We start from the raw sequence: 25,471 nt of genomic DNA, 5'->3' as shown, positions 1-25,471 counted from the left end.
AGTGCAAGCAGCCTGGGTGGTGGTGGTGGTGGTGGTATTCTATCATTCTTACATTAAAGATAAGAAAACTGGGGCTGAAGTTGTGGCTCAGTGGTAGAGCACTTGCCTAGCATATGTGAGGCTCTGGGTTTGATTCTCAGCACTGCATTTAAATAAATGAATAAAATAAAGATCCATCAACATCTAAAAAAATATTTTAAATAAAGAAAACTGGCAGTGAGGTTAAGTAATTTGCAAATGATTGCCCAGCTATAAATGTTTTCCTGGAATGTTTCCAAAGAATGTTTATAATAATACTGGAAAGTGATAATGTTTTAAGGGAAAAGCTCAACCTACAAAACTATAAAATCACACATAGTATTGATTCTAATTATATAAAAAATGGAAAAAAGGGAAGAAAATCCTACAGAAATGAACAAAATGGTAAATGTGGTTTATATAGAATGTGTAATTGAATGCTTTCGCCATTTAGATTAATAATTTCTAAATCTTTTTCACTAAATATTTTTCAACCCATGCCAAGAGTAACCATTAGCTATGCCTGATTTTTTAGCTATGCACAAATGGAATCATACAATGGGTACTTTTTGCATCTGACTTCATTTGTTTATCATTATACTTGTGAGATCTTCTAAGTTGTTGCATATAGTTGTAGTAAATTCACTAACTTTTCATAAAGTATTCCACTGTTTGAGCATACACAATTTATTTTCCTTTTCTAATGTGAATGGACAAAGGATTATCTTCAGTTTTGGGTCACCACCATTAGCACTGCTATAGAACAACTTTTCCAAATTAAAATAACTTGCTGACTATGGCAGCACTCAGCTACACAGGAGGCCGAGGCAGGGGGATCTCATGTTCAAGGCCAGCCTGGGCAATGTGCTCAGACTATGTCAAAAAAAAATTTTTTTAAGGGATGGCGGTATAGCTAGGCAGCAATGTGCAAGGTATGGGTTTAATCTCCATTATCACAAAACAAAACAAAACCAAAAACATTTTAAAACTTTCTGATACAAATTTAGAAGATTGTCTCTGGAGACGACCTAGGAGGCCTACACTCAGAAGAAAAAGGAGGAAGACCAAAAAAAAGTAACAAATGAATTTCAAAATAATCTATCCAATTTCTTCTGGTTATCCATTTTCAAGGTCAAACTTATTTATCCCCTTATTGTTCTGACAGTGGATTAGACTTCAGGCAAATATAATGCACTTCATTTATCAGATATACATCTTGGATAAAGTATATACTTGTTTTATTAAAACACTCAAAACATTTAAGTTAAAAATATCTAATTCATTTTCTGCATGTAACCTTATTAATTTATCAACTAAATTTTATATTAGTCACATCTTTCTACCTTGAAGTTATTACAGAAGAATTTACTTTTCCAATAATCTTCGTCTTAAAAACATGGTTCAGTAACAGAAAAGAGGATGAACAGAGCAGGGCATGGCAGCACACACCAAGCGACTGGGAAGCTGAGGCAGGAGGATGGCAAGTTCTAGGCCAGCCTAGGCAATTTAGCAACACGCTGTCTCAAAATAAAATGTGAAGTGCTGGGGATGTAGCTAAATGGTAGAGCACTTGTCTAGCACACAGGAGACCAAGGGTTTGATCCTGAGTATTGAGGGGAAAAAAAGCAGGTATGGTTAGTGGAGCAAAAACATCAACAAAATATAAGGCTCATATTGTAGTGAAAGGCACATGAACACAGGCTAATTATCAATTAGAACTATGAAACTATGAAGAAACCTAGAGTAAGAGTATATTATACTACAGGATCTAATCCTTTAGATCAAAGACAGTTCATCAAAACTTCTAGGTAAACATATAACAGATTATCTTTAGGCATCTATGATGCCCTCTACTCTTAAAATCCATGTAAAACGACACTATATGAATCAGAAGCTTTAACCATGAAAAAAAATAATAATAATGGAAAGGATCACGTAAAGCAAAAAATTTAAATGGAGCTGGAGTTGGTGGTACACGCCAGTAATACCCAATCAGGAGTCTGGGTCGGGAGGATAGCAAGTTTGAGGTCAGCCTAGACAACTTAGTTGGATGCTATTTAAAAACAAAACAAAACAACAGGGGATATAGCTTGGTGGTAGAGTACCCCTGAGTTCAATACCTCCTCCCCACTAAAAAACAAACAAACAAAAAACCCCCCAGAAATTTAAATGTATATTTGGGTAATCTAAAGTAAGGGAGATATAGTAATTCAACAGAGAGGATGCAACTACAGGTATCTAGAAAGAGGCAGAAACTAGTAGCCTTCCTATCATGAAAGGATCAAGACTTAGAAATATAAGCTACCATAAAAGGGAATTAAGCTTTTTAATAATAAATTTATATTAAAAAAAGAACTGTTGTGGAAAACAGTATGATGGCTCCTCAAAAAACTGAAAATATAATTACCTCATGACCCAGCAATTTTACTTAGGGGTATACACCAAGCGACTGGGAAGCTGAGGCAGGAGGATGGCACACCAAAGGAACTGAGAATAGGGTCTCAATGACATATTTGTATGCCTATATTCACAGCAGAATTATTCACATTAGAAGTTGATAGTCACAAGCATCTATCAACAGATGAATGATAAGAAAAATGTGGTAATGGACCTTGAAAAGGAATGAATTCTGACATATGCCATAAAAGATCAACCTTGAAGACATTAAATAAAACAAGCCAGTCATAAAAAGACAAATACTCTTATGAGTCTATGAGATATGTACGGGGTAAAAATCCAAGAGAGAAATTAGAATGGTAGTCGTCAGATTCTAGGGGAGTGGGGGAGTTACTGTTTAATGAGCACAGAATGTCAGTATTGTAAGAAAAAAGATGGTGATGGACAGAGGTAATGGTTGCACTCTATTATGAATCTATTTAATGAAACAATTATCTGTACACTTAACCATAGTTATGGTGGTAAATTTTATTTTATATGTATTTTACAACAATAAAAATACTTGAGGGGGAAAAGGAGTGATGTGTGAGGATAAAAAGTTAAGTTGCTGAATTAAAACCTAATTTTGGAGCAGAACCCTAATTCTTCCTCAGCTAGCTCCATTCCCCCAACAGACTATTTATGCACTAGAAAATAAAGATTTTATAGGTGACCCACTCCTACAATGCACAATCTCTGCAGGAGTTCAGGCAATGGTAAGTAATAAAGGAAAAGTTATGTAATAAATTTTGACCTCCAGTCTTTTTCTTGTTCCTGTTTCTATAATGTTGTCAGGAAACTAAGGGTGTCTACCCTTGGATAATTAACACCATTGATAAGATTTATTGACTTGACATATGGAATGCAAACATTTGATTAGCCTATCTCACAGACAAGTCCATTAGATAGCAAAAATTTCAATAAGCTGTTTTAGTGCTTCTCTCTAAAAGACAAACATCCAGATGGGCATGGTGGCATAATTCCGTAATCCCAACTACTTGGGAGGCTGAAGCAGGAGAATAAAAAATCTAGTAGTGAGGGGCTGGAGTTGTGGCTCAGTGGTAGAGTGCTTGCCTAGCATGTGTGTGGCACTTGGTGCAAACCTCAGCACTATATAAAAACAAATAAAATAAAGGTATTGTGTTCATCTACAACTAAAAAAAATATATTTAAAAAAATCTAGTAATGAGATCCTGCCTCAAAATTTAAAAATTAAAAAAAAAAATGGGAGTGGGGGAGCTGAGGATGTAGTTCGGTGATAAAGTGCCCAGGGTTCAATCCTCCGTGCATGTGGTGGGGTAGAGGATATATAAACAAAAATCAAGGATCACTTGGTATACAAGGGAAGCCTCAATATAAAAACCAAAGTGGCAGCAAAAAAGCTAACTACAACACACAATCTGAAAAAAGATTCGGATTCAAAACTAAAAGTGTCATTTCTACTGAATGCATCCTTTTTTTAAAAAAAATATTTTTAATTGTAGATGGACATAATACCTTTATTTTATTTACTTTTATGTGGTGCTGAGGATCAAACCCAGTGCCTTGTACATGTGAGGCAAGCACTCCACTACTGAGTTACAGCCCCAGCCTCTTCATATTGCTTTTATAAGTTAAGAATGGTCTATAACTTCCTCTAGATTTTTTTTTAAAAAAATAAACTATACTTCTGTATCCTGCAGTATGTGCTACTGGTGCACCTAAAATAGCACCTCCCCCCCCCTTTTAAATCACATCAGTGCTCTTAAAAATCTCATCTGTTCACTGGACAAATATTTATTGACGATTTAGGTATAATTTCAGATGCTGGAGATGTGTCAATGAACAAAATGGGCCAAATTCCATGCCCTCATGAGTTTAAATTCTAGTTGGGAGAAGAGAAAATAAACAAAATAAATTATATAGGTGAAAACAAAAACACCACCAAAACAAGCAATAAATAGATAAATAAAAATGCCTACAGATGATTCAGGGAGAAGATTTTGGGAGATGAGAGGCAATTACTATCCTCAAAAATATCAAAATCATTTATAAAATAAGAACAGGATGCTTGAGCATGCAATCAGTATAATAAAGAGCTTGTAGAAATTCAAACTGTGATATACTTTTAAAAATGAGATACACTGAAATAAATTCAACATATTTATTATAATTTGAGGACACCTCCCAGAAAGCAGAACAAAAAGTAGAAAATTTAGACATTAACAGAATTGCCTAGAGAGTTATCATTTTGACTATGGTTAGAAAGAGAGGAAAGAAAAATTACCAAAGAAATAAAGGAACCTTTCCAGAATTGAACGTTACAAATCACTACAGTGAACGGATTCAAGAGTACTCAGCAGCAGGGCACAAGGCAGGGCACGCCTGTAAACCCAGTGACTCTAAAGGCTGAGATGGGAGTATTACAAATTCAAAGCCAGCCTCAGCAACAGCGAGGCATAAGCAATTCAGTGAGACCTTGTTTCTAAAAAAGTACAAAATAGGGCTGGGGATGTGGCTCAGTTAGGTCCAGTGCCCCTAAGTTCAATCCCTGGTACCAAAAAATAAAAAAGAATACTCAGCATCACCAGTGAAACTCCACATCATGTACAACCACAGAATGGGATCCTAATTTGAGTAAGTTAAATTCCATGTATGTATTGTGGCTCAGCAGTAGAGCTGTGCGAAAGAAAGAAAGAGAAATTGTGTCCAACTACAAGTAAAAAATAAATATTTAAAATAAAAAATAAAAAGAACCAAAAAGAGCATTCGGGAAGATCTAAGAAAACAAATAAGCCCAACATTAAAACACAATGTACCATTTTTAAATGTCATAAAACCAGAAATAAAGGTTTTTTACAATGGTGAAAAGATCCTATGTCTGTGGAAAAATGGATCTTGTACAAAAGTAAAGTAAAAAGAATAGCTTAACAATATTAAATTCAAGACACTGCCTGTAGTAGTGAGAAGTGTTTATTTAACTTTCAATTGAAATCTAGCAACTAAGTGTGAGGGGAGGAACAGGACACAACTGCATATATTCACAATGAATCAAAAACCAAACAAGGGGCTCTGGGCATAGTTCAGGAGTAGAGAACATCAACGGTGAGACCCTGGTAAATCCCTCACACCACAAAAGGAGGGTGAGAGGACCCACAACCATAGGAACCTAAATGAAGAACATGTCCTAGGAAAATGGGAGTGTAAATCATGAAATAATCAGATGAAAGAACCTAAAAAGCAGTGACAAAAGGGAAGGTTTATGGTAAAGCATGTAAACTATTTTTACAAGTTGCATCATAGGCAAACTATTTCATTGGCATGTGGCAGAGATAATAGATAGTACAACTGGGAAAAACCACACTATAAGGATCAAAAGATAATTTTCAAAAATCAAGTTTTTTACCTTAGAAAATATAGCCATCATTAAAGATGGGAGGTACAGCTGTATTGGTTGAACTTTTTAAAATTTACAGTCATAATAATATGAACACAGACTATTCAATCAATTTTGTTACAAATACACTGGAGAATGAAGGTTAGAAGAAGAACAATGGTGAAAAACAAAAAAAAAAGCATTATTTAAAATAATTTTTAAAAAACATGAAATAACAGTATAAACATATTACGAAGAAATATGGAGGTAAATAAATCCTAGAAGAAACAGAAAAAATTGTAAAAACAACTTTGGAGAGTAAAAATAGGGATGCAATGAAGGGTGGGGCAGAGCTTCCATTTTTTTTTTTTATAAGTAGGATGCCTAGAACAGTCCCAGTTTATGTCTTGTAACAAATTTATGTTCATTACCCAATATAATTATTAAAACACTGTCTACATTGTCACTTACAAGTGTCCTGGTTTGAAAGATAAAGCATGTGGTCACCTTACTTAGAAATCTTTTCTATCATCAGCTTTTTATAAGTTATGTGCAATTTTGGTAAGGCCATACAAAATCTTTTTAGAAAGGTGAATTTGGAAATTTAAAGAAGGCATATATTAGGAGAAAGAATATTCATGTTTAAACACTGACATTCAAAAACCCATAAATGAACCCCGAGTACAAAGAAGGAAAAGCTCACAAACAATAAGCAGTAGACATCATTTTATTAAGAGGGCTATGAAAATACTAAACAAAGGACTATATTTGTGATCTAAGGATTTAAAACAAGGAGACAAAATGCTTTTTGAAAAGTAAATGTCTACAGTTGCTTTTTAAACAAAGTAAATGTCTACAGTTGCTTTTTAGACAACAATAATGCTCATAATTATGCCTATCATAGTTCATTTTAGCAATATTTATACCCAGTTCTTACTTGCAGAATGAAACTAACCCAGTAGGAAATCTGCTCAAACAAATCCCTTGGGAGAAGGCAAAGAGGCAAAGTCCTAAGAGAGATTTAATTTGATACTGTATGAAACTATTTTTGGCAACTCCTCTACATAAACTGATTGAATTTTGACAATGTAGGTGTTAGACGAAAACTTATATAATTTGGTTGTGTAAGTTGTAGGTCAAAAGCACACCCAATAAATAAATAAATAAAATAATGTGCAGTCCTTGGAAAACTCTACCAGACCACCTAACAAGGTTCTATAAAGCATTTTTTTTAAGAGTTTGCTGATTTCACTTAATAGTTTTTCTGACTTTTTCTATGTGCTAAACAAAAGGATGATGTGGGAGCGAGTCACATTGAAAATACTGATGTGGTACCTACAAAGAAATTTTAACCCTGTGAAAAACAAACTACAGAAATAATCACACAATTTAAATATTATAAGCACTATAAAGTAAAAGGTATAAGGAAGAATAAAGAGCAAATCACAGCACCACAGTAAGAGGAAGATATTTTAAACGTAATATTTTTTAAAAATTTTTCTTTTAGTTGTAGGTGGACACAATATCTGTTTTATTTATTTATTTATTTGGTGCTGAGGATCGAACCCAGTGCCTCATGCATGTGAAGCAAGCACTCTACCACTGAGCTACAACCCCAGCCCTAAATGTAATATTTTTAATAAACAGTTACGAGTACTTCACAGCACAAAATTCATATGTACAATCTTTCAACATAATGGTCTCTTAGCTTCCTTCTGTTGTTACATAATGAAGCTTTAAATTCAGATTTGATTCCAGAATTGGAAAGTCAAGTTCTCCCTGTGCTTGGTGATAAGATAAAAATTTGTCACGAGGGGTGGCTTCAGAGGTGGGCCTTGTACTTGACTAAAATTTCTGCTGCCTGACATCCTGAAATTCCTTAGAATTTTATCTTGGAACTCATGTTTTACAAGTGACAATGGAACCTGAGCTTCAGCAGGAGAGGGTATATGCCTCTCCACCATATCTCACCACTCAATCTGCATATAGCACACCTGACTATTGTGCAGTTTCTATAACACACCTAATCTGTATTTGCTTTGAGCCTCACTGAACTCCCAGCATGATAAATTCACTGGAATTCTTTGCTTATGTCCCTCATGAACAAGTCTATGACTGAGCAAGGGGAGGCAGGCATTAACAGATATAAGAAGCCAAACTTTCCAGTTTCTAGAACATGCTTCAAATGCATAAAGGCTATGAGACGCAAAGCCACAAAAACCTTGCAATCAATATTTGAAACTGTGAGTTTGATCCCCAGCACCACAAAATAAATTCCCCTCATCTTAAGTAAGGCATTTTTATTGTGGATGATATATGCAACTAGAGTAGTATTTGTACCAATTTCGCAGTTTATATAGTCTGTCCATTCACAAATGTATTTTGCATTATTTTTTAATTTATTGGTACTAGGGATTGAATCCAGGGATGCTTAACCACACAACCAGCTCTTTCTCATTTTGAGACAGGGAATCAATAAATTGCTGAGGGCCTTAAACTTTCATCCTCCTGCTTCAGCCAGCCTCCCAAATTATTGGGTTTATAGGCGTGGGTCACCACACCCTGTAGTTTGCTTTAATTACGAAAAAGATTAACTAATTTTTTTCCACAGGTAATTTCATTCAGCATCCTTCGAAGTCTGCAGAGCTCTTTAAAAGAAGCTAATGTTTGTGGCCTGATAAACACTACATCAAAGGATATTTAGAGAAATTTCCAATCACAAACAGCATTAAATCTATTTGCATCTATTCTGTAGAAATAATTTTGCTTTAAAGTTTCTCTTAGCCCAGGTAAAAGTCAAATGGAATTCTGTTTCATTACCCAACAGGCAGAATTCTGAAATTAGTTGCCAACTGTGTTATTTGAAATTCACCAAGTTCTTAGTCATATGTTAACTGCACCTAAAGAAACTTTTACCTCACAAACTTATCCTAGGCCTGGTATCAAGCCTAGATTGTCTCATCACACAAGACTTACATGGATAACAGGATAAACCAACAAAGCTCATCTCTAATTATATCCTATACCAGGCTTTCTTTAAAGGGGAATTCATAACCACATATTTTCTTTTTTATCTCATCCAACCAGTAACAGCAGCATTTCCCAAGCAAATTTTCAATTGCTTTCCATCATCTTACAAAGGAAGGCTATTATGGTTTGAATATACACCCCACCTCCCAACAAAAAGTGTGTGCTGTAAACCTAGTCCCCACTACAACAATGTTGGGAGGTGGAGCCTAAGAGGTTTAGGTCTTGAGGACTCCAACTTTATGAATAGGTTAATGTTGACTATAAGAAGGCTTGAGACAGTTCAATTCTTTCCCCTACCCCTTTTATAGGAAGATGCAGCAAAAAGTCAACTAACCAGATGTAGCCCTGAACCTTGAACTTCCCAGTCTCCAGACTGTAAAAAAAAAAAAAAAATCTCTCTCTAAAAATTAAAAAGTTTTTTTTTTTTGTTTTTGTATATGGACACAATGCCTTTATTTTGTTCATTTATTTTTATATGGTGCTGAAGGTTGAACCCAGTGCCTCACACATGCTAGGCAAGCCCTCTACCACTGAGCCACAACCTCAGCCTCAAATTTCTCCTTTATAAATTACCCAGTCTCAGGTATTATATAGTAGCACAAAACAGACTAAGATGAAGTCTAAATTCTTTAGCCTACCATCCAGAATGCCAACCGACCTTTTCCATTTAATTTCCAATCAGATCTTAAAACATCTTAGCTCCTGTTCAACTTTTAAAAGTTAGTTAGTGGGCTGAGGTTGTAACTCAGTGGTGGAGTGCTTGCCTAGCATATGTGATGCACCCTCAGCACCACATAAAAATAAAGGTATTGCATCCATCTACAACTAAAAACAAACAAACAAACAAATAAATAAAAGTTAGTTCTCAGTACCTAAGAGTACTTACTTTAGCTGCTAAACTCTATGAATATAATAATAAAGATCTATCTCCTGAAATTGTATTTCATAGGTGGGGGTAGCATATGGAACATATAAATAAACAAACATGATATAACATTAAGACAAATAGAGACCTACAAAATGCTATGAGAGATTGTCAGTTCTTGATAATGGCAGATCATTCACAATCCTTTCTTAAAGCAATGAAAAATAAGAGAACAACATAGAGGTTTCTAAAGCAATAAAGTGATGAAAAAATAATTATTAGGTTAAGCTGGGTACAGTGGTGCATGCCTGTTAATTCCAGTGAATTGGAGGTTGAGGCAAGAGGATTACAAGTTTGGGCAACTTAGCAAAACCCTGTCTAAAAAAAGAGTTGGAAGATAATATCTCAGTGGCTGAGTACACCTGAGTTCAATTCCCAGTATCTCTCCCTCACACACACACACAAATTACTAGGTCTATAATGAAGGCAAAAGGGAATCCAAAGAGATATGAAAGTATAAGAACGATTTCTGTCCTTAAGGCATTTATAAAGCCCCAGATTTAAATGTTCATTTTGCCAGTCTCATGGAAGAATGTCAAAACTCAGCACACAAACAAGGTGAGAAATTTAACAGGTCACTAACTCAAAATAAGCTGGACTCCAAAGAACCACAACGTCAGACTAAGAGTTATCCCAATAATAAACAAGCTCCTGTGCTGATTTGCAGACCAGGCTGATGTTATTTGGATATATAAATGGAAGTTCAACCCTGAATTTGGCTTAGGTAGTCCCAAACTAGTAATCAACCAACCTAAAATTTGCTGAAGGGCCATGTCTTTATGCTAGGCTTCAAATTATTATTATTATTATTATTATTATTTTTTTTTTTTGGCAACAGGGATTGAACTCAGGAGTTCTCAACCACTGAGCCACATCCCCAGCCCTATTTTGCATTTTATTTCGAGATAGGGTGTCACTGAGTTGCTTAGTGCCTAGCAGTTGCTGAGGCTGGCTTTTAAGGTGCGCGCGATTCTCCTGTCTCAGCCTCCCAAATCCCTGGGATTACAGGCATACGCCACTGTGCCTGGCTTCAAAGTTCTTTCTACAAATTATTTTTCAAGAGCAAGAAGTAGGGAATGACTAAATATATGCTGAAATAAGGCACTATTTACAAGGACATTGAGACACATAAGAGAGAACAAGAAAAAGTAGCCCAAGTCTGCCAAGTTATGTATTTAGGCAGATATAACTGGATTTACAAAATTTAAATAGAAGCTTGAAAATATGTGCAGGGAACAGGAAAATGCAAAATGAACACTTCTAAAAAAAGTACTAAAAATTTCAGACTGAAAAATATAATAACCATAATTAAAATAAATGACCACACAAAGACAAGACATCCAAAATGGAGGACATTCTAGAAGATTAATTGCTCAAGTCTTCAAAAAGTCAATGACACACACACACACTTCTGAGTTTGCGACTGAAGATACAAAACCAAATGCAATAAATGCATGAACCTCAATTGGAAGCTGTTTCAAAAAGACAACTGAAAGATGGAATATGCACTCAATTTTCATAGTGTCATAATACTGACCAGTAAAAATAGGCAACATTATGTGTATATTTAATTTACTATCCACCCCCCTTCTCATCTTGAATACTTCCATAACAAAACTGGGGGAATTGTTCCATCTTTGCATTATATAAAGTCAAAAAAGAACAAATCTCTAACATAATGAGAATAAGCTGGATAATTTATAAAATCATGTTTCTTGAGTACACCTCAGAACTGAGGTGGCAAAGCAACCAGATGAACTGAGCTACAAAGAGTGGCAAGCCTCTCTAAAGCGATGGGACAAAGGTGGCCACCATAAAAGTGCTAAGAATATAACAAAATTTATTGAATTCCTAAATTCATAAAGGCCAAAAATTTCTTAATGAAACAATTAACTCAAGGAAAAGTCTTTTTCTACAGGCCCTCACTAAGTCTTCACAAGAATGGTGGCAGGCAAAAGATCTGAAAGGTCCCTCTCTGCAGCTTGACCACAAAGAACCTGGCTACATTTAAAAGAAGAACCTCAAGAAACCCATTTGTGTTTCACATCCTGATCAAGTTCAAGGCTGCAAAAAGCTACTATTAGGGTAAGGTTAAGAAAACTAGTTTCTCCAAGAACTCTGCACTGATATAAGGTAGGTCTGTGGCCACTAGGAAGAGGCCAAGACACAACCTGCTCAAGATCCACCACTGACACAAGGCAGAGATAAGCTGACATAGGGGGAAGAGGAAGGTATAAACTTCCTATGCCCTAGACTCTATAAGAAAGAGCAGAAATGCTGGCAAAGAGGAGCAGGAACACAGAGCCTCCCAAAGACTGAAGATATATCAACGAAATTAAGAACTCCTGCCCCTACCATCACCACCACAGCTTTGCTTCATATAAGAAGGAAAAACAGTCTACTGATGAGGAAGGTATAACAGCCTTTGAGAAACCTCTCTGTGGAATATGGACAGCAGAGACCCTTAAGGGGGCTTTAAGAATACTGAAAAAATATTATCCAGGATTCTAGGACTCACACTAAGCACTGAGCAGTAGCAATCTACTAATGGAATACTCTGAAGGAAAATAAAGCAATAATAAAGTTCAGACACAGCTTAACTACAGACTAAAAACCAACTCAACCCATCACACTAAAGCCTTAAGCAAAAGTAGAGTATACCTTAATCAAGGCAGTCTCTATTCCTTCACTTACAGTATTTGTTATTCAACAAAAAATTTTAAAGACACACAAAATGTAAGATATAAAAGAAAGAAAAATAAAGAGATAAAACAGTAAAGAGAACCAAACCCAAAGACACCCCCCACTAATGTTAGCTAGTGGGGAAATAAATGGTAGAATGAAGCACAGAAAGACAAATAACGGCAAATACAGAAGAGAGGGTTTGAGAGAAAGAATGATGGTCTATTGTACATATAACTGGAGTGACAAAAGGAAAGGAGGCTTCAGAACAAAAATTTTTCTAAAACTGATGAAATTTTAGCTGAAACTGATGAAAAGTCAAGAAGCTTAACAAATACCAACTAGAATAATTAGTAATTCACACCTAAATAACTCCTACCAGACTGCTGAAAAATCACTTTACTTAAACAAACAAAAACCTTCAATGTTATGGAAGCACTGATTGGGGAGTCAAATGTTCCAACAAGATGAGGATTTCAGAAGAGGTAACATTTGAGTTGACCTCTGATGACAAACTAGAAAAAGAAAAGGCAGCATAAAAATACTAAAAGCATGTTTAAGAACTAAAAATAGAAAACAACATATAAGGGGTGCCATTCAAAGCACAGAAGGGGGCACAGGAAATAAGAACACTGATGCTAATAAATGCAGAAAGTAGATTATATCCAAATTATAAAGGCACTTGTGTTCTCTGCTCAGCAGTAATTTAATAAGGAGGTGACCCTGGAGATCTCTATCACGGTGCTTGGGGACTATTTTTCACCCTAATGACTTAAAAAATTATGTTTCTGACAAACAACCACAGCTTTCAGAAAAGAAACAGAACTCCAACAAAACACTGTCTAGCTTTGTCTGCCCTCAAAAATATGTTCATATATAGCTTGCTGTATTTTTAAGGCTTTGGGACCTATAAAGAATTTTGAAACATGGTAAATTAAAAACAAAACAAAACAAAAAATTTTGAAGCTACACTGGTATCCTGGTCAATTTATAGGAAGAGAAACACTGGCTCCGAGACAAATATGTGAGGGCCCCAAGTAGTGAATGGATAGAAAACAGATTTGATGCGTAGAAGAGAATTTTAACTGGGGGAAGAAGGAAGAAATTATACAAAATACTGATAAAGAACAAATATTTTAATATTCTTTTTCCCTCCAGGGGGTTGGGAATAGAAACAAGCTGGTTTTAAAGAATGAACTGTCTGAAGTAGGCAGAAATCCAGAGGATGTTGGAAGTAAAGTTTGAAAACATGGTAGAATAGTGTGAGCTGACAGATTTTTCTATCATACTGATTTATTTACTTATTCCCAGGCATATGTGCTACCTATGCCTTCTATCTGGTAAGTTTAGCACTCCCTTCTCCCAGATTATTCTTTAATTAGTAAAACTGGGGAGCTATGAAAAAGGAAACAAAAACTTTGGGCAGTGTAGGAAAATACTTGGAACAAAGCTCCACCTACTACCCTACCTTACAAGTACAACTTTCTCTGTATACTACCAAAAGTTGCTTATCATGTAGAGCTTGGGCGTTTTATTTCACCAAATTTGGAAAGCTGTGAATTCCTAAAAGGAGAGCAACAGCAGGACAACTGCCCAAAGTTTTTCTTTGATTCTGCTTACAAAGGCTTTATTTAAGTATCCTTTTTTTTTTTTTTTTTTGGTCACTCTAAGATCACTATGCCCCATTACTATACTCATGGTTTTCTTCAGCTGTCAAGAGTCACATAGTAGTCACAAACCAAATAACCAGCTTAAAAAAAAAAAAAAAAAAGAAAAAAACCTTATCCATATTAACAAATGCTAATTCCTACACCTAATAGTCTTTCCCTATCTTTTAATATATTCATTAACAAAAATGTATTAATGCATTAATAAAAATTCACTTCCCATTCTTTCCAAAATAGGAAACTGAGATGTGGCAGGAAATACAATAGGCACTGCCTGAATTTTAGCATATGAGCCTATTTCTGACAATACATAGAGAAATGAGTTAAGAGTGCAAGTTTTGAAATAGGCCCCTTACTTGATATAACTCTAGATTTACTGTAATTCTTCATTTCCTCATCCATTTCACAGGTATATTATGTGTTCTGAAGACACACAGCATGTGCTTAGCACATACTAATTATTAAGCAATGCCATCAATGTTAAGAATTTCATATTAACAACTCAGTAGAAATTCTTTTAGCTTTTCTCATTTCAAATTTGTCTTTAATGCACTGTAAAAAGACCTTTTAAAGTCACTCAGATTTATGAAAGGATATTTACTGCAAGGAAAGAAACTTCCCTGAGCTTACATATATAATTATGTGCATTTAAAAACTGGAAATTTATAGCCATTTTATTCACATTTGCAAAATGTGAGAGGAACCTTTCAGATCTTTCACATTTGCAGTATTCCTGGGTGATAGCATTACTGGTATGTTTTTTTCTTTTATACTTGGCTTTCCAAAATTTCATTAATGTAATTATCCTACTTTATTAATTAAGAGAAAAAGTTACTTGGGGGGGGGGACCCACATTTTTTTGCCGTGCCCCATTTGGAACACACCTGTAATCCCAGTAGTGCCAGAGGCTGAGATAAGAGGATTGCAAGTTCAAGGCCAGCCTCAGCAACTTAGCAAGGCCTTGTCTCAAAAGCAAGCAAGTAAGTAAGTAAGTAAATAAATAAATAGGTAGGTAGATAAATGGGCTAGAAATGTGGCTCAGTGGTAAATTGCCTCTGGGTTAAATCCCCAGGACTAAAAAAAAAAAAAAAATATTAAAAATCATAACATAATAAAATCTATACAGTATTTCAAAGAAGAATAATTGATCCATTCTGTCTCTAAACTGCAAGTTTATAGTCTTGGCACTGAAACACCACAAAGTCATAAATATCAAAAATTAAAGGGCTGGGGCTGGAGCTCAGTGGTAGAGTGCTTGCCTAGCATGTGTGAGGCACTGGGTTTGATTCTCATCGCCACATACAAATAAAATAAAGGTCCATCAATAACTAATTTTTTTTTAAAATTCAAGTTTGGTTCTAATACAGACCAATTGGGAGCTAAAATTAAAATTACTTAATGAAGTGGAGTTTAGATTACCTGGGTATGAACTTCCACATACCAATCAATAGTCTTCAACAATTATCAACATTTGAACAATCTTGCCTATTTTACCACCCCAGCCAACATTATTTTAAAGCAATCCCAACGGTGACATTTATAAGAATGTCTAGTCTTGCTGGTCTCAGCAAGCCAAGGAAGGAGGATCTCAAGTTCAAAGTCAGCCTCAGCAACTTAGCAAGGCCCTAAACAACTCAGGGAGACCTTATCTCAAAATAAAAAATAAAAAGCAGTAGGGATATGGGCTCAGTGGTTAAGTGTCCCTGGGTTCAGTCACCAGAAAAAAACAAAAAACAAAAACAATCTTAAAATTGTCTAACTGTGGATCAAATATGGATAAAAAAAAATCCCTCCACCATAAAATGGAAACACCTTTGCAATGCAACCCTAACAGTCTGCCCTGGACAAGACAGAGTCTCATTTTCCCATCCCCCTCAACGTGAACTAGTCTTGTAAGAGACACTTCGATGATTTGAAAAGGTTTTAAGAAGTTTTATAGCTACCATTTTTACTCTTGGAATGTTATCTGAGACATTCATGTCATAAAAAAATCACACAGACAAGGCCTAGATGTCAACCAACACCAACTGAGAAACCAATTGAGAGCCACTACCAGACATGTGAGTAACAACATCTTGAACCTCCCAGCCTGGGAAACCCTCCAACTGAAAGCTGGTACACAAGTGAGCCCAGACAAAACCAGAACTGCCCAACAGGCACAAAGAACAGGGGGGAGAAAAAAAACAAAACAGTAAATAGTTGTTTTAATTCATTAGGTTTTAAGGTGGTTTGCTATGCATCCAACAACAGCACAAAAGCTTCCTAACAGTGTAACTTTTACTTTCCTAATATTATTTGATGTGAAAAATCTGATTCTAACAGATTCTGACTCAAAATTTATCTTAAATATTAAGAAAGGTTAGTTAATGAGTTGCAAAGAGCACAACATTACTATATGATAAATTTGTGGCACAAAGGCCAGAGCTTCACAAAACATAAATGTGTTTTGATAGGTGAGAATCTTCCAGAAGAGTTACAATTCCATTATTTATGTATACTTCCTTATCCTTCTGTTAAAACAAACAAATAACAACAACAGCAAAAACCACTAGATCCTGGATAAAACTTTTTTTTTTTTTTTTTTTTTGGTTAATGAGAAATTATTTGTTGATTCCAGTGAACAGGGAGACATGGAAGATAACAATGGCAAAATGAGAGAAAGCAAAGGACTTTTGGGGCCTTAAAAAAAATCCCTGATTTTTAGCTGATATAATTTATGGCATAAAAATATACCCCCCAAAAGTTTCAATATCCCCATGGGAAAAAATAATTATGGTGTTGTCTACATTAGAGAACTTGTTCTTGAAGTGATTTTACTCTGTAGGTGTCATGTTTCAATCTTCATTCAGGAAGTGGAAACCATTTTAGGGTTCTTTCTGGAAAGTGAGAAACTCGTGATAACCAGCTTTTAAGGTTCAAACCTTGCATTTTCTTAAAGAAGTTGACAAAAATGAGCAAGAGCAATAGTGATTTTAAAACTACGTGTTAACTTATCTACTTTAACCTGTAGAGTCAAAAGAAATGTTTTTGAGAACAGGAAAAACTGGCTTTGACCACAATAAGTTCATATCAGAACAGAAAAATTAGAAATGAAGATCAGAGAAAACCAAAACCCAGCCAACTCTCCAATTATAAAGTAATTTTATCCCCTACAACCAATCATTTTGGGTTGATCTTACAATAAGCAACTTTTATGATTAATTAATTCCCTATAATAAAATTCTGCTTGAGTGAATTCCAGTAATCTTAGTATGAACTTAAAATCCTTTCCATTTTAATTTTAATCATTCTAATGTGATCCATTGTTGATTTCATGATTTAGCTGTTAAAAGGTACATTAATTTGTTGCTTAGAAATGAAGTTTGATGTAAACCTATGCATTTCACTTAAGTATTTCATATTTTTTTTTAAATTTATTACTAGTACTTAATTATCTGTGGAAATAGGTTTCAGCTATGGGAAGCAAACTGTCACTTCCTAAAACAGACCATATCATGACTTTGCAGTTTTCTTATCAAAGTCCTAGCCATCTTTCACATCTTAGCTCAAGCAATATTTCCTGTAAAATTTCCCCCCAAGATTTAGCACCCCTGCTTTATGCTACCATAGTACTACAAAGTACACTAAGTCAATAATAGTAGTTTCTTTATATATTAGTCTGATGACTAAATTGTGAGCTGTGGAGAGAAGCACTATGTCAAGCTCCTTCTTGTAATGAGAAGCCCTAATCTACTAGTCAGAAAATAAAGTATGCAGTATCAAAACATTTTACATTACTTGATAAATTTTGCACTATAAAATTACTTGCTAAAAATATTTTAAAATGTGGGCAATTCTTGAACATATACAAGATGAAGAGGTGTAAGACATGGGATATATAGCTGCCCCCAAAAAACATGACAGTCACTGATGACATGTCCATGTTGACACTTTCACGAAGAACATACAGGGGAAATAAGCCCTCTTATCAACATGGCAGAAGAAAAGACATCACTTGAATTTATTATAGGAGGAGTTCTTATTAAAGACACCTGACCCTGGGCTAGGAGTAAAGCTTTGTAGTACAGTGGGTGCTTGGCATACACATGACCCTAAATTGGATAAAGACACCTGACCCATCATGACATTGAAAATAACCCAAGATTATGCAAGTTGACCATTTAGGTTAAAAGAATAGTTATTAAAAGTTCTTATCTAAAAAAAACCTTTGTAATATAGACCTTGAATTTAATGTAATGTTCCTGAGGAAACCTCAAGAGGTTAAATAATTATGACAAAAATCGACTCAAACCAGGTTTTCCTACCCTAGTGCACCACTCTTACTTCATGAAATACTTAAAGAGCAATAAAATAAATCCTCCATTTCTGAAACAAATTTGTTACCTCATAAAAATCACTAGTTAACACTAGCTATCTGCTTTCATAATGGTTTACTATTTGCCTCAAATCAAAAATTCATCTCAAAGCCCTTACCTTTCAATACTGGACAGAATTGGGGAAGATGGGCATAAGAAACGGGGAGATTTAAAATCATAAAAAAAAAAGTCCTACAAAAATTGGGTCCCTATTAAATTCAATTTTACATGCCACGCTTAATAGTATCAGACAGCAGTCATAACGAATTTATTACTCACACAGATTTTGAATATTGATATTGACTTTGGAACAAAGGAAAAAGTATTAACTGTAGTATTTTGCTGTGTGTTTACGTTCATCTTCACTACGCAGTTTCATCGAAATCAGAGTATTCTACTACTCGCGCCTTCCATATTTTCACTTCTTAGGCCAACAGGTCTGTTCTAATACATATCGCCACGTATTTCAAATGAAGAATACATTATCTACCAGAAAAAGTGTCACGATATTCAGGAAGTGGAGCTGTCAATTAAGGACCCTTCACCGAATACAAGGGGCTGACAAAGTCTCTTCAATTCGAGGGAGGGTTCGCTAAGCCCTAACCCTCCCCGCCAACACCGCACTCACTGAATACCTCACTCGCGACACCCCAGACTCGCAAGGCGAGGTTGGACCCTCCGGACACCAGCCGAGTAGAGGGCCGCCCCGGGCCGAAGTAGGACACCAGTCCCTTCCCCGCGCCCACCACGCGTCCAAACGGAAGACGCACAATCCTGTCCTACACCCGTCACAAACTCCTACACCGGTCTATTGGGTACCGGCGGCGGAGGCCTGCACCGGGACCCAGCTCCTGCACCCCATCCGGCGAGGTGGCGGCCTCTATGCCCAGGCCCGCACTTGGTGGCCTCCCCTCCCCCACCCGCGGCCTGGCCTCGGACCCGCTCCTCCGGAGGGAGAAGTCCGAGCTACGCAGCATATTACCCAGCTCCCGAGCTGCCACCGTACAGGGCACGACGTGCTGGCAGCGACCACACCGCCGCCTTCCTCCTCCAAGTCCCAGGCCTCTGAGCGTGGCAGAGTCGTCTGCAGCGAAGCACAATGGCGCCGGCCCCTTTCTCAGATCCGGCGCAGAACCAGCAGCCACCGTTAAATGCCCCTCCCTTCCTCTCCCCCCGCCCCACTACGCGTACTTCCTGGCTTCTCGCGAGAGGGGCGGCGCTGCGGGAATCCGAGAGAAGCCGGCGCGCTCGACGTACCCCACCGCGGGGTGGTGCTCTGACTGCGGCAACCGTTGAAGGGCTGCCCCCCGGGAGGCAGCGAGGCGCCTCGGGTAAGCTGCTGCGGCTGGTCGGCCGGCGTGCTTGTGGCTGGGCGTGCGTGTGTCCGGGCGCGGGGAGCAGGCGCTGGAGGCCTGGCCCTGGTTGGCCGTCCTCGCCTGGCTGACAGGGAGCTCCTAGCCAGCCTCCTTACTGCCTGGCGCCCGGGTCGCCGCCCACAGGCTCTCGCCCCCTGGGGCCAACCTGCAGGGCCACAACTGGAAAAAACAACGTTTTTTTTTTTTCTTTTTTTCTTTTTTCTTTTTCGAGCGCTTGGCAAGTGGCGCAGTGAACGTTTATCGGATTGAATGAAGCACTGCCTTTTCTAGCCTTCCCTTCTCCCCGCCTTCTCCTTGCCCTCCCTGTCTGATTTGAAGCCAACCCTTGAAGGGTTTGGTTTGTCCACCTGTGGTTGTGTCCGTGTGGTAATGAAGCCTTGGTGGGGTACTTTCACAATCATATCGTTTAAAATCATAATATTACCCTTTGATAGTGTAACTACAGATTTTGCAGTAAAATTTCACTTATAAGAAGGGAGGGAAATTGTGACAAATGGTTTGTGAATATTAGACGAAACTTTCAAAACTACTGTGAATATAAAATAAGAGGTAAGTAATTGATACATAAAGGAATAGGCTAAAGGGAAAAGCCACAGTTTGTGTGGATTTCGATGATATGTGGATTTTGAATAATACATTAAACATTTTTAATGGTAAAGATCAGTTACTTATTGAACCTTGGACATATACTTAAGGCAGTCAGCATTATAATGTTATTAAAAACAATCTATTGATTCCTAAAAATTCCATAAGTGGGATATGATGTTTATATGTATTTGTCATTTCATCTGAAGGGAATGGAATATCAATCTCTATCATCCTCATTTTACTGTATCTTGGAGACTGTCTTTCACTATATTTTAAAATATTGTGAATTTTGAAGATTTTTTTTTTTTTCCACTGCTGGGGATTGCTGTACCACTGAGCTACATCTCCAGTCCTTTTATTTTAAGACAGAGTCTTGCTCAGTTGCTAAATTGCTGAGGCTGGCCTCAAACCTGCCATCCTCTATCCTCAGCCTGACAAGTCCGTGGAATAACAGGGGTGTGCCATGGCACCTGGCTAATGTTGATTATGTTAAAAGTTGACACAGATTTCACTCTTTTAGGGTATGAGATGAAGATTAAATGTCTAGTGCCGGGTAAAGTGAACACAGATTACTTGTGAGGAAATTATTTTGCCAGTTTGAGTGGCCCTATAGCACAGTGGATGTATAAATAAACACACACACACACACACACACACACACACACACACACACACACACACACTCCCTGAAGAATTAGACTGCATGGATTCAAATCTTAGTCATGCCTCTTACTACCTTATCTTGAACAGTTCTTTAACCTTGCTAAGATTAGGCTTCCTGTGAAATTGGAGTTAATAAAAAATACTTATATCTCACAGGTTGTCAAAGGGATTAAATGAGATCCTACTGTAAGTTTCTAAAATAGTCATCATTCCAAAATTATTAGCTATTACATTCCATGTCTAAACTATCACTAATATTGTGTTTCTGGGGCTTAATATCATATAGGACCCTTAAACATCTTTTCAAGTTTATTCAACGCCAAGAGAAATGATGGCATCATTTTCCTGAGCTATGGCAATCAGACCTGGTAGTGGGAACTTCTCAACAGAACTCCCAAACCTGGCAAGAATGCTGCAGATTTTGGCAGATGATGGCTTCATCCCCTCCCAGCACTAATGATATTATTAGAGGTGAGTGTGGCACCAATCCCCCAGAGATTCCAGATTTTAGTATTTTTATTGATGCTAGTAAATAAAGGTCACTAATATATCTGGTTTTATTCTTTTTTAATTCTTAAATTTCTTTTAGTTAGTTTTACATGACAGTAGGATGCATTTATCCACTTTGTTATATCATACATACATGGGATATAATTTCATTTTCATGTTGCAGAATCATATTGGTCATGTAGTCACATATATACATACAGTAATAATGTCTGTTTCATTCTACTCTTTTTCCTATCCCCACATCCCCTCCCCACTCCCTTAATCTAAGGTAAAGCTATTCTTCCCTAGTGCCCCTGCCTTATTGTGAATTAGCATCCGTATATAGAGAAAACATTCAGCTTTTGGTTTTGTGTTATTTTGCTTAGCATGATATTCTCCCAGCTCCAACCATTTACTGGCAAATGCCATAATTTCACTCTTCTTTAAAGCTGAGTAATATTCTATAGAGTATATATACCTCATTTTTTAATCCATTCACCTATTGAGGGACACCTAGATTGATACCATAGTCTAGCTACTGTGAATTGAGTTGCTATAAACATTGATTTTGCTATGTTACTATAATTTTCCTTTGGGTATAAACTAGGTCAGATGCTGGTTCCATTCCAAGTTTTCTGAGGAATCTCCGTACTGCTTTCCATAGTGGTTGTACCAATTTTCAGTCCCACCAGCTATGTATGAGTGTACCTTTTTCACTGCATCCTTGCCAACATTTATTGTTGCCTCTATTCTTGATGATTGCCATTCTGACAGGAGTAAGAGGAGGAAACCTTACAGAAGTTTTTATTTATATTTCTCTAATTGCTAGAGATATTGAACACTTTTTCATATATTTGTATTTCTTCTGGGAAGTGTCTTTTCAGTTCCTTAGCTCACTTATTGATTGGGTTATTTGGTTTTTTTTTTTTTTTTTGGGTTTTTGTTTTTTTTTTTTTTAGTGTTAAGCTTTTGAGTTCTTTATATATACGGAGATGAATGCTTTATCAGAGGTGCATGTGGTAAAAGATTTTCTCCCAATCTGTAGGCTCTCTCCTTACATCATTAATTATTACCTTTGCTGAGAAGAAGCTTTTTAATCTTAATCCATCACATGTATTGATTCTTGATTTTACTTTTTGTTCTTTAGGAGTCTTGTTAAGGAAGTCACATCCAAGGCTGGCACGGTGAAGATTTGGGCCTGTTTTTTCTTCTGTTAGGCACAGGGTCTGTTGTAGTGCCTAAGTCTTTGATCCACTTTGAGTTGATTTTTGGGCAAAGTGAGAGATAGAGGTTTAATTTCATTTTGCTACATATGGATTTCCAGTTTTCCCAGCACCATTAGTTGAAGAGGCTATCTTTTCTCTAATGAATGTTTTTGACATCCTTGTCTGAGGTAACCATATTTATGTGGGTTTGACTCTGTATCCTCTATTCTGTACCATTGGTCTACAAGTCTATCTTGGTGCCAATACCATGCCGTTTTTGGTACTATATCTTTGTAGTATAGTTTAAGGTCTGGTATTGTGATGCCTCCTGCTTCACTTTTCTTGCTAAGGATTGCTTTAGCTATTCTGGGTCTCTTATTTTTCCAAATGAATTTCATGATTGCTTTTTCTCTTTCCATGAAGAATGTCATTGGGATTTTATTAGGAATTGCATTAAATCTGTATAGCACTTTTGGTAGTGTGGCCATTTTGACAATATTAATTCTGCCTATCCAGCAGCACGGGAGATCTTTCCTTCATCTGAGGTTTTCAATTTCTTTCTTTAGTGTTCCGTAATTTTCATTGCAGAGGTCTTTCACCTCTTTTGTTAGATTGATTCCCAGGTATTTTATATTTTTTGAGGCTATTGTAAATGGAGTAGTTTTCCTAATTACACTTTCAATGAATTCATCATTGATGTATAGGAATGCATTTGATTTATGGGTGTTGATTTTATATCCTACTACTTTGCTGAATTCATTTATTAGTTCTAGAACTTTTTTGGAGGAATTTTTTGGATCTTCTAGATATAGAATCATGTCATCAGCAAGTAGTGACAGTTTCAGTTCTTCTTTACCTATTTGTGTACCTTTAATTTCTTTCTTTTCTAATTGCTCTGGCTAGAGTCTCAAGGATGATATTGAATAGAAGTGGTGAAAGAAGACACCCTTGTCTTCTTCCAGTTTTTAGAGGGAATGCTTTCAATTTTTTTCTATTTAGAATGATGCTGACCTTGGGTTTAGCATATATAGCTTTTACAATGTTGAGATACATTCCTACTATCCCTAGTTTTTCTAGTGTTTTGAACATGAAGGTGTGCTGTATTTTGTCAAATACTTTTCTGCATCTATTGAGATGATCATATGGTTCTTATCTTTAAGTCTATTGATGTGATGAATTATATTTATTGATTTCGGTTTGTTGAACCAACACTGCATCCCTGGGATGAATCCCACTTGATTGTGGTGCACTATCTTTTCAATATGTTTTTGTATTTGAATTTTATTGAGAATTTTTGCATCTATTTTCATCAGGGATATTGATCTGAACTTTTCTTTCCTTGATGTGTCTTTGTCTAGTTTTGGTATCAGGTCTTGTAGAACGAGGCTGAGAATCCATCTGGTCCTGGGCTTTTCTTGATTGGTAGGCTTTTGATGTGTTTTCTATTTCATTACTTTAAATTGATCTGTTTAAATCATGTATGACCTCCTTATTCAGTTTGGATAGGTAATAAGTCTCTAGAAATTTGTTGATGTCTTTGATATTTTCTATTTTATTGGAGTATAAATTTTCAAAATAGTTTCTAATTATCTTCTGTATTTCAGATGTGTCTGTTGTGATTTTTTTCCTTCATCTTGTATTTTAGTAATTTGAATTTTCTCTCTTTTTCTCTTTATTAACATGGCTAGGGGTTTATATATTTTATTTATTTTTTCAAAGAACCAACTTTTTGTTTTGTCAGTTTTTTTCAATTGTTTCTTTTGCTTTGATTTCATTAATTTCAGCTCTGACTTTAATTATTTCCTGTCTTCTAGTGCTTTTGGTGTTGATTTGTTCTTCTTTTTCTAGGGCTTTGAGATGTAGTGTTAGGTCATTTATTTGTTGACTTTTTATTCTTTTAATGAATGCACTCAATGCAATAAACTTTCCTCTTAGTAATGCATTCATAGTGTACCATAGATTATGATATGTTGTATCAGTGTTCTCATTTACCTCTAAGAATTTTTTTATTTCATTCTTGATTTCTTCTACTATCCATTCATCATTCAATTGTGTATTATTTAGTCTCCATTTGTTCTAATAGCTTGTATTTTTAATTTTATCATTGATTTCTAATTTCATTGCATTGTGGTCTGCTAGAATTTTATTATCTCTTTTTTTTTATTTACTAAAAGTTGCTTTGTGGCATAAGATATGGTCTATTTTAGAGAAGGTGCCATGTATTGCTGAGAAGAAAGTATATTTGCTCATTGATAGATGAGATATTCTATATATGTCTGTTAAATCTAAATTTTTGATTATAGTATTTAGTTATGTAGTTTCCTTATTTAGTTTTTGTTTGGAAGATCTGTCCAGTAGTGAGAGTGGTGTGTTAAATTCACCCAGTATTATTGTATTGTTGTCTATTTGACTCTTGTAGTTGAGAAGGGTTTGTTTAATGTACATAGATGCTCCATGGTTTGGAGCATAAATATTTATAATTGTTATGTCCTGCTTATATATACTTCCTTCAAGAAGTATGAAATGTCCTTCTTTGCATCTTCTGATTAACTGTGGTTTGAAGTCTACTTTGATGAAATGAGAATGGGAAATCCCTGCTTGTTTACGCAGTCCATATGAGTGGTATGTTTTTTCCCATCCTTTCACCTTCAGCCTATGAATGTCTTTGCCCATGAGGTGAGT

At 36.2% G+C, this 25,471-nt stretch overlaps 1 protein-coding gene across 2 annotated transcripts in view; it reads right to left on the bottom strand.

The window, feature by feature from the left end:
- The window catches only part of Marchf7 (membrane associated ring-CH-type finger 7), a 51,464-nt gene extending 31,840 nt beyond the window's left edge, over positions 1-19,624 (bottom strand). The window contains exon 1 of one of the 2 annotated variants that reach the window (XM_026393092.2): positions 19,451-19,624. The gene's annotated coding sequence lies outside the window, so the exon portion shown is untranslated. The remainder of the gene's footprint in view (positions 1-19,450) is intronic. The other variant, XM_026393093.2, reaches the window with a different exon arrangement.
- Positions 19,625-25,471: the final 5,847 nt, after the last annotated feature.

This window comes from Urocitellus parryii, chromosome 1 (assembly GCF_045843805.1).
Source record: "Urocitellus parryii isolate mUroPar1 chromosome 1, mUroPar1.hap1, whole genome shotgun sequence".
Lineage (NCBI taxonomy): Eukaryota > Metazoa > Chordata > Mammalia > Rodentia > Sciuridae > Urocitellus > Urocitellus parryii.
This window is presented reverse-complemented; position numbering and strand designations above follow the sequence as displayed.